Source organism: Ovis canadensis, chromosome 11 (assembly GCF_042477335.2).
Source record: "Ovis canadensis isolate MfBH-ARS-UI-01 breed Bighorn chromosome 11, ARS-UI_OviCan_v2, whole genome shotgun sequence".
Classification (NCBI taxonomy): domain Eukaryota; kingdom Metazoa; phylum Chordata; class Mammalia; order Artiodactyla; family Bovidae; genus Ovis; species Ovis canadensis.
Window position 1 is genome coordinate 52273258 of NC_091255.1, and position 9844 is coordinate 52283101.

Consider the following 9844-nt stretch of genomic DNA (forward strand, 5'->3'; position numbering starts at 1 on the left):
GCCCCCCCCGGCTTCCGTCGGGAAACAAAGCTCTCACTCTCTAGTTCTGGACTGAAGAAAGTATTGTAGCTGCAGGATTCCGTTTTTCTTTCTGCCGAGGGAGCCTCAGGGTCCTTTCTTTTAGCTGCAAAACTGAAAACTAGAGTAGAGGAAGGAATAGTAAGCGAACTAGCCTTTGAATACAGCTAAACCTGGGCTCCAACTCTAATGCAACTCTGTGACTTTCAACATATCTGCTATACTTCCCAAGATTCATCTGGGAAACTGGAATGACATCGACGTCACCGTGTTGGTCCCAGCACACAGTAGGGGTTCAGTGAATGGTGTACACAACACACACACACACACACAGAGGAAATCACACACACGAAATCCCTCTGCTTCTGTTTTAGGTTTAGAGTAAGAGGGTCTGCTCAGAGCCACTTGTAGACAACTTTGGTCTTGATTTGCCTTTCTTCTGTCCCCTGAGAGGAGAGACCTGACGAGGAAATATGGGTCATCTCAAGCAGTCCATCCCTCCAGCTCTAGTGCTCCGACTCTAGCCCAAGCTACACTTTTTTCAGTTTAGCTGCATCAGGCTTCCGACTGGTCTCCCCCACTTTTTCTTTGGACTTGTTTGTTCTCAGATCCCTATCTTGTTCTCATAACCATCAGGCACCTCTCCCTTGACTCAGTACATTAGCGATTGTATATTTGTGACTTGTCTATTGATGACTAGATTAACACTAGATTGTGAACTCCATTATGGCACGGACAATGTCTGGTTTCTGCCTACTATTATATCGACAGGGCCAGGTAGACGAGATGCATTCAGATGTGTGCCAAATAGATAAGTAAATGAACAAAACGTGTTACCACTATGTCGTCTCGGTAACTTCGTTGAACAAATGAGCAAAAGTTTGAGGCACTCTGGGATTGTCACCACACAGCCACCCCCACCTAATCTTCCTGCACCCCATCTACCACCCTGCAACATACAAATTCATCTTCTAATATTGAAGACTCTGTAAGCACTTTTGTAAGGTCCTTTTGTAAGGTGTGTTTCTTCCCTGGGGAAGGGAGGAGCTTATGTTCAAGTAGCATTTCTGAAGATAGGAATTTAAAATTCCCAATCAGCCAGTGAAAGCTGGACAACAAAACACTTTTCACATCTTGTTATTTTGCCTACCCTTCCTACCCCCTCCCACCACATGAGGCAAGTTTTTACCAAAATACAGGCACACATGCACACACACAATACAGGCACATACTACAGCATCAACTTTCCGACTGTTTTTCTTTTTCCAATCTCCTCAGCTATCCCCGATTCAAATGAGTCAAAATGCACAGCCATCAGGAAGGAGCAAAGTGCTGAGAACTGGGATCAGTATATGCCCACAAAATAGTTCTAGAAGCCTGCCTGGCTTGTGCCCATGGGAACAATACCCTTACCCACCCAACCTCCATCATAATTTTTGCAACCAGCTTCTGATCAAGTCCCCAGCAGCAGAGGCCAGGAACATGTGTGAGCAAGAGAAAGGAGACAAAGATGAATGCTTTCCTTATAGGGCTTCCCTGGTGGCTCAGATGGTTAAGAATCTGCCTGCAATGCAGGAGGCCTGGGTTCGATCCCTGGGTCAGGAAGATCCCCTGGAGAAGGGAATGGCAACCCACTCCAGTATTCTTGCCTGGAGCATTCCATGGATAGAGGAGCCTAGTGGGCTACAGTCCATGGGGTCGCAAAGAGTGGGACACAACTGAGCAACTTTGACTGTATCCATCCCACCCGTTCCCTCTGGTCTTTCTACCTTTTAGTTCCCTCTTCCCCAAAGAGGTGTTGAGGACTAGGGGCCAGACTGCTCTTCCCAGGGCTGGGAAAGATGAGAGCATTATGCTAGATCAGGGGTAAATAGGGAGGGGTGGTCGGTCCTAGGCCCTGAGAGTTGAACACAGCCATTTCTCTCTCCCCTCCCACCGCTCCTCCAACCTGCCTGGGCAGACAACTGAGCCCCAAAGACCTCGAAGGACCATCCCTTTTCCTTTAGCACAGCTCCATCTTCTCTCCCTCCCTCAGCTGCCTCTTGAGGGCTCCCCTGCTCTCTGGTTCTCCCAGGGCCTCGCCTGCACTTGCACTCAACCATAACCATGGTCATAGCCACAGTGACCAGCCCAGCTGGGAATCCACACTGCTCAGCACCACCCCATCAGCTGCCCAGGGCTACAAGTCAAGTAACCCAGGCTGGCTACACACAAGTGCCACAGGTCATCCAGGTTCCCAACGGCCTGTTGCAGGCCACAGTCACATACTCAGGGGTTTGAGGCAGCAGCAGCAGCATCATGCCTGCTGTCCAAATGCCCATCATATCTTGAACTTGAGATGCTGCAGTCGGTTGCCTACAATAGAGAGGAGACCCAGTGCTCACGGGGCTACAAAGGCCTCGGCCTCCAGCTGACTAATGTCAGTCCCAGCCAGGGAGCACTTCCAGGCTGGCATGGGGGCCAGGGCTGCACCCCTGACTTGCTGTGCTGGTTCCCAGCCAGCTCTGCCAGCACAGGTGGAAGAGGCTCCTGACCCCAGCGGTGCCCAGCTCAGCTGGGTTGTGGCTCAGGTCTGGCTGCCCCAGGTTCCCAGGCTCCACAGGCTGCAGGGGTCCAGGCTGGCAAGCAGGTTCTGAGAGGTCTAGACAGAGTAGAGAGCACGGAGTGAAGGAAAAGTCTGGGCGCAGGGGGGGCCAGCTGGTGTGGCTGACATACAGCTGCTCCAGAACACCTAGGCCCCCTAGGGCTCCACCAGCCAAGTCCCACAGGACACTGGGAGACAGCAACAGCCGCAGTCCACACAGGCCCTGGAAGGAGCCATCTGCTGAGTGGCTGAGACCACTGTGGCTCAGCTCTGACAGCCAAACTATCAGTCAGTCAGTTCAGTTCAGTTGCTCAGTCATGTCCGACTCTTTGAGACCCCATGAATTGCAGCACGCCAGGCCTCCTTGTCCATCACCATCTCCCGGAGTTCACTCAGACTCACGTCCATCGAGTCAGTGATGCCATCCAGCCATCTCATCCTCGGTCTTCCCCTTCTCCTCCTGCCCCCAATCCCTCCCAGCATCAGAGTCTTTTCCAATGAGTCAACTCTTCGCATGAGGTGGCCAAAGTACTGGAGTTTCAGTTTTAGCATCATTCCCTCCAAAGAAATCCCAGGGCTGATCTCCTTCAGAATGGACTGGTTGGATCTCCTTGCAGTCCAAGGGACTCTCAAGAGTCTTCTCCAACACCACAGTTCAAAAGCATCAATTCTTCAGCGCCCAGCCTTCTTCACAGTCCAACTCTCACATTCATACATGACCACAGGAAAAACCATAGCCTTGACTAGATGGACCTTAGTCGCCAAACTATCAGGGAACCTGGAAAGGGGCTAAGCAGGTGGAGGCCTCCACAGCCCACACAGTGCCCAAGGCTGGGCAGTTTCATGGTGCTGGCCACCTGCCAGCAGACCGCAAGCAAAACTGATGCCCCACTGTGGCTGTGGCCAACCTGCTCCACCCTTGCCCCATGACGGGATGGAGTGAGGATGGCACCAGGCAGTCATGGATGCTGAGAGCTTGTGTTACTCTCCTCCATCCAAGATACTGGGAAGCGTGGTGATGCTAGGAGAGAAAAATTAATGCAGACATGACTCAGGACCTCACTGTAGGCCAGGTCCCCAATGTGGTCTTAAGGACACCTTCCCTCCATCTCTCAAGATCTTACCTGCTTACCTAGCAGGTAACAGCTAGGTACATAGCAAAAGCTATTTCAGCCTGGGATCCCAGCCTCCTGACCCTCCCATCCCCAGCCACCCATCCTATTATTCCTACTAGGATGAAAGGCAATCAGGGAAGATCACCCTTTTAAATTCTCTAGACCTTTTTTACTCCCACTCCACACTCCACCTCACTTATTTCCCACACAATCACAGAAACTCCCCCTCCTCCTGCAAAGAGCTTCAACTAGATCTTGGCCTAATCTGACCACCGAGGTCAAGACCTCCAGCAGAACCCCTGTGTACTCCTCTATTCCTGGCACTATATTTGCTGAGTGCAGCAGCAGCTCAGGAATGGAAGAGGAATCTCAGCTCTAGTTACCTGCCTGCCTGCCTCCTGCTAAGCCCCACCGCCCAATGCAGGAGCAGTCAGCTCTCAGGAAGCCATCATCGTGAGGGTGGGGATAGGGGACAGGTTGAGGAAGTCTCCAAGCCCTTTTGGCCTTCTATCCAGGGGAGCAGGACCCTGCCCTGCTTTTCTAAGAGCAGGTGTTCCCCCTTCCACCTCCTTCTCTCTTCTGGAGCCCCGGCCCTCCTCTATTTCTTGTCAACCATGATAACTAGGATAAGCCTTGGAGCCCTCTCTCAAGTCATAAAGCAGACAGGTGTCTTTTTTTCATTCCTACTTCCTGCCTAAGACAACTGGACACAAAGGAGGGGAATGTTCTCTCTTGTTCTCACTAGGCCAAAGTACTCCTCTCTGGCCCTCAAGGAGTGCCCAGCCTTTCCTTCTGAAACAGGGGACGGGTCCAGGGTACCCAGTGTTTCTGCCTTGCCCTGGGAGGCCAAATATTTACTTTCTCTCTGGGTTCCTGTGTGCTCAGGAGCTCCACCCAGCAAACTCTTTAAGAGAATAATAACGGCCATATGGAAGAAATGGTTACCAAGAGCCAAGCTTCATTAGAGGCTTCATTTAATCCTCAAGTGAGACACTCATTTCACAGATGAGGGAACTGATGCTTGGCAAGGTTAGGTAAGTTGCCAAGTCATACTGCTCATTAGTGGCCGAGGTGAAATCTGACATGACTCAGGCCTGTCTGAATCCAGGCAAGCACCTAACCACTAAGCTACAGTGACCCAAAGAGTGGGCCATCATCCCTCATGCCATCCAAACACCCCCCCTAAGATGTCAAGGTCATAATAGGTGAATAGTACATATGATGCCCAGAATGGTAAGGGCAGCTGAGCCACCACCAACCTAGGATATTATTCTCAGCTTGTGGTTGATCAGACTTGAGCCCCTTTGATTTAATTCAAGTGATCTGGTTCGAGCAAATTATACCGGAGAAACTTCATTATCAATAATCTTTGAGAAAACATTACAAACAGAAGGTTGCCAGAGACTAGAATGGAACACAAGTATCAATTTTTAAAATTCAGTTGAGTGTAACAACTGTTAACAAAATTCAGAGGGCTCATGCAAGTCTCACCAGTTACCTAACGTGATGGCCCCTAGGTGCCCACATGAGTCCACTAAAAACAAGTTATACCCAGACAACTTTATTTCTCTTTTTGATAGAGTTGCTAGATGGCTATCACAAACATCTGGATCCTATTAAAGTCTCTTATACTATCCCTTTGCTGCTGCTGCTAAGTCACTTCAGTCATGTCCGACTCTATGCCACCCCATAGACGGCAGCCCATAGGGCTCCCCCGTTCCTGGGATTCTCCAAGCAAGAACACTGGAGTGGGTTGCCATTTCCTTCTCCAATGCATGAAAGTGAAAAGTAAAAGTGAAGTTGCTCAGTCGTGTCTGACTCTTAGCAACCCCATGGACTGCAGCCTACCAGGCTCCTCCGTCCATGGGATTTTCCAGGCAAGAGTACTGGAGTGGGGTGCCATTGCCTTCTCCTATACTATCCCTTTAGATAATATGAAAACACAGTTTATAAAAACTAGAACTCAACACTGGGATAGATAAGTTGTACACCGGATTGTAGCACCAAGATTTTTTGAAAGTTCTTAGAAGAGGCTGGAATAGTTGGCTTAAAGACTACTTCACTGGAGAGAGCAAGACAGCTCCCAGTCATATCTGCCTGTTTGGGTGCTTCAGTGCCCCTCACTCATGGGAATGAAGAGCAAGGACCAGAGCGCAGGAGACAGGAGCTCTTGCCTCGGTTCTAGAGCCGCTGCAGGGAGGACAAAAGGGTGTGGTACAGCTAGTACATGTTGCTTCTCAAAGTAATGAGCTCCCCACCAATGAAGGTGTTCAAGTAGGGGCAGCCAGGCAAGGATGCTGTAAGCGAGGGAGGCTGTAAACTGGGAGGCAGTTTAAATATCCATAGAAGCTCCAAGATCATGGTCATTTCTAAGTGCTAGGATACCTGTGCTGAGCTTCATATACCACACACGGGCCACTCTGGGAACTAGAAGCATGCTGTCTGCACACTGTTCACATAGTGCCTTCTGGAGTTACGTGGCTGCATACCCTTCCCATAGCCAGCGCATGTGACTAATGGCAAGACACTTTCATAAAGGCTAATCTGAACTAGAACTGAACTGTGTTTGACACCAGCCATGCACCTGGCTTCCCTTGTGGCCCAGACGGTAAAGAGTCTGCCTACAATGCGGGAGACCAGGTTCGATCCCCGGGTCGGGAAGATCCCCTGGAGAAGAGAATGGCAACCCACTCCAGTACTCCTGCCTGGAAAATCCCATGGATGGAGAAGCCTGGCAGGCTATAGTCCATGGGGTCTCAAAGAGTTGGACATGACTGAGCAACTTTCACTTTCACTTATGCACCTGGAGGGGTCAAGGGGCCACTGCTATAATCACCCTCTCTCGCAAACATCTTCAGTTGAACTCCCTGATAAACCTATTCTGCTCATACCAAAGAATCCACTTGTCTACACCAAGTCACGCTCAGTACAGCTCACCCAGTGGCCACGTGGTTACAGCATAACACACCAGCATGCACCTCTAAAGGGCACTCATCAACTTATGGGAGTTCCCTTGTGTGTCTACTGAGCCACCAGCTACATACTCTTTCACCCTTGTCTCCCTGCCAAATCCACAGACACACCTGCGATGGTACTGTCTTCTCCTGCCTTCCTGTTTATTATGGAGGAAAGGCCCCATTCAATCAGAGGCCAAAACCCCTACTATGGCCATGGATCTCACCCATTTCTCAGCGTTCAGGACAAGGGCACGACTCCTAAATGTCTAGCTCGTCTGGTCCTATCCTCTGAACTCAAAGCTCATTACCCATTCGCCATCTATTCTTCAGTTTCATGGGTGAGACAACAAAACAGAAGCCCATTTTCCCACAAGCCTCTTCCTCTCCACTGTTGACCATTCACCGAGAAGTCATCCTTAGTTCCTCTTTCCCTGACCACCTTGTCCTCACGTCCAGTCCGTCAGCCAGTCCAGTCTTGCACTCACCTTTGCCACCACTCTCGCCTGAACCACTGCAAAAGCCTCATAGTGCCAAGAGTCTTTTTTTCTTAATTCTTATCTTGCAATATAGTTGAACGAAGTCTTTCTACTTCCACTGTTGCCACTTAACATTAGCCTAAATTCCCTGACAGCTTGAAACCCTTTAACAGCTCCCACTGTGTCAAGAACAAATTTTGCTCCCTAAGACAATGGTTTCAAGGCCCTGCCTAATCTGGCTCCTGCCAATTTCTGTCTTACTCACCAGGCTTCAGCTGCCTATAGTCTAGCAGTTCCTAAACATCCCAAGGGCTTCCCAAGTGGCATAGTGGTTAAGAATCCACCTGCCAATGCAAGAGACACAGTTTCCATCCCTGGATCAGGAAGATTCCCTAGTGGAGGAAATGGCAAGCTGCTCCAGTATTCTTGTCTGGAAAATTCCACAGACAGAGGAGCCTGGAGGGCCACAGTCCATAGGATCACAAATTTAATAGGATGCAACTGAGCACACATACACACAAACATCCCAAATTCCTGTCAACCTCAACTTTAGTTCCTGCTGGTCCCTCTGTTCAAGCACCCTTGGCTGGCTCCTTGTTCTTCATATTTCAGCTTAAATCACACCTCAGAGGCCATTCCAGAATATTTTCTTTAGAGTAGTACACAGACCTCCCTACAGTAAGCATAAGCAACTACTTTAACCTAGGAGACAGAAGAGAAAGGAGGCCAGATCAGAAAAAGCAGCCACCACTTTTTAGTCCCTATGCTAAAGACTAACTGCTGGAGTCAGCATGAGGATTAGTTTAGGGAAAGAGAGGCTGGCTGAAAAGTCAGTAGAGAACTGCCTTAACCACACCTTACTCTATTGTCTTTTCAACAAAACTAGAAAGATGGGAGGCCACAGTCCAACCTGCCTTGGTCCTAGCTACCAGTCTCCTCTTGAGAAACCTGCTGCTTTTCAAGCTGAAACTAAGTATACCCACCTTCCCAGTTCCTTCCGTGTTCTTTACTGGTCCCTCATCAGTTTTCTAAACTTGACTCCAAGCTTTCCTCAAAACTCAGTCAGCCTGGACCACTTTTCATCTTGACTCAGGCAACTCATCCAGTTATTAAAATGGTGACAAAATGACTTCAGTTACATCAATGGCTGAAAGCTAGGGAATACTACATTATCCTTATCTTACGGCCTCAAAATTCCCCATCAGACCATAAACCAAAATAATTACGATGCAAGTCATAAATGCCATGTAATACAAATTTTAGGAATCACTTTCCATTTCCACTGTCAAGGATGGCTTCACAGGTGGCACTGAAGCAAGGCATTGTAGGAAAAGACAGAGAAGATAAAACTGAAGATTATTGAGGCTGTAAGTCATCTTAGAGGTCACCTAGCCTCCAAGCCTTTCATCTGTTAATTCTAAGATGTCCACAGATTAGAGTGCACCTGTGGACTGGGGATGAGGGAATTGGTTGGCAGGTTTCTTTTGACACAGCAAAGCATGCTGTGTTTTCAGAAATGTAAGGGGTAGGGAGAAGGGTGTTAACATCAAGGGGATATGAAAGATGTCAATAATGTTCTGGGTGATCCTGGATGGAACGTGTTTGCCTTGCTTTCTTGTGTGCCTGTAATGAGCCATGTAAGGCTTTTATATTAAAAAAAGAAACTCATTTTGAAACTTTATTACCCAGCAGCAATCTACCACCAGTGGACGGCAGCCCCATAGCACCCCTTTCTCACCTGTAAGGTACGTCATGCCGTTACATTAAACCCCTGAAGTCGAGGCAGTACATGCTGAATTCAAGTTTCTTAAAGGGGAATGCTCTGGCACCAGTGGCCTCTAACAGTGATGGGAAAGCAAATCTGCTATGTAAACAATGACCATCCTCCAACCCACATGACCAATCCCAGTTCCCAAACTCTGGTCCCCACCACTCGACCTATACAGTGCAGCTTCTAACATTCTCATTATACATTCTCAGCATCTGCCATACTGGCAGGACAGGCGTCTCTATGTATGACTGAAAGCGTCCTTGATCTTCCTTTATGTCTTAGGGGAAAACAGATTTTGACACAATTTGTAGCTTCAAAAACGTCAAGGAGCCTTTACCTTGAATTAGTGGTTCCCAAGCTGCAGCCCTTTAACTAATATTGAAGTGCTTGAGCAACTTTCAAAACACCAAACAAAAATCAGCAATGAGCTGTTCATTTACACAGTACAGATTCAGTATCAACTCATTGTGGGAAGGCTGTTTATGCCGTACTGACCAGATGTTCTAAATAGAAGAAAACCCAAAGGCACAGATGTGGCTGTGGGGTGGTGACCAGGCACTGGGATATAAGGGTTTGTGTGTGTGTTTGAGGAGAAAAGAGAATGCCTCAAAACCAAGGAGACACTGCAACACGACCAGTTCGTGTTCTATCAGAGATGCAAGCCCTCAACACTGTGTCATTTCTTCAAATCTAGGTGGCAATTCTTACCACACTCACCAGTCTTCTCTGTACTCCACCCCAAACCTGGCTAATAGAAATGAGCAATACAAAATGCCATCAGTTCGCCCAAGTCCCAAGGCAACATTAAAGAGCCCATGAGTGCATAAAGCCTAGGGTTCATTCCAGCTCTGCCACTGTGGGCAGCGGCGGTACTGGTACTCTCAGCAAGTCACTTAAGCCCTGGTGGAACCAATTCACTTTCT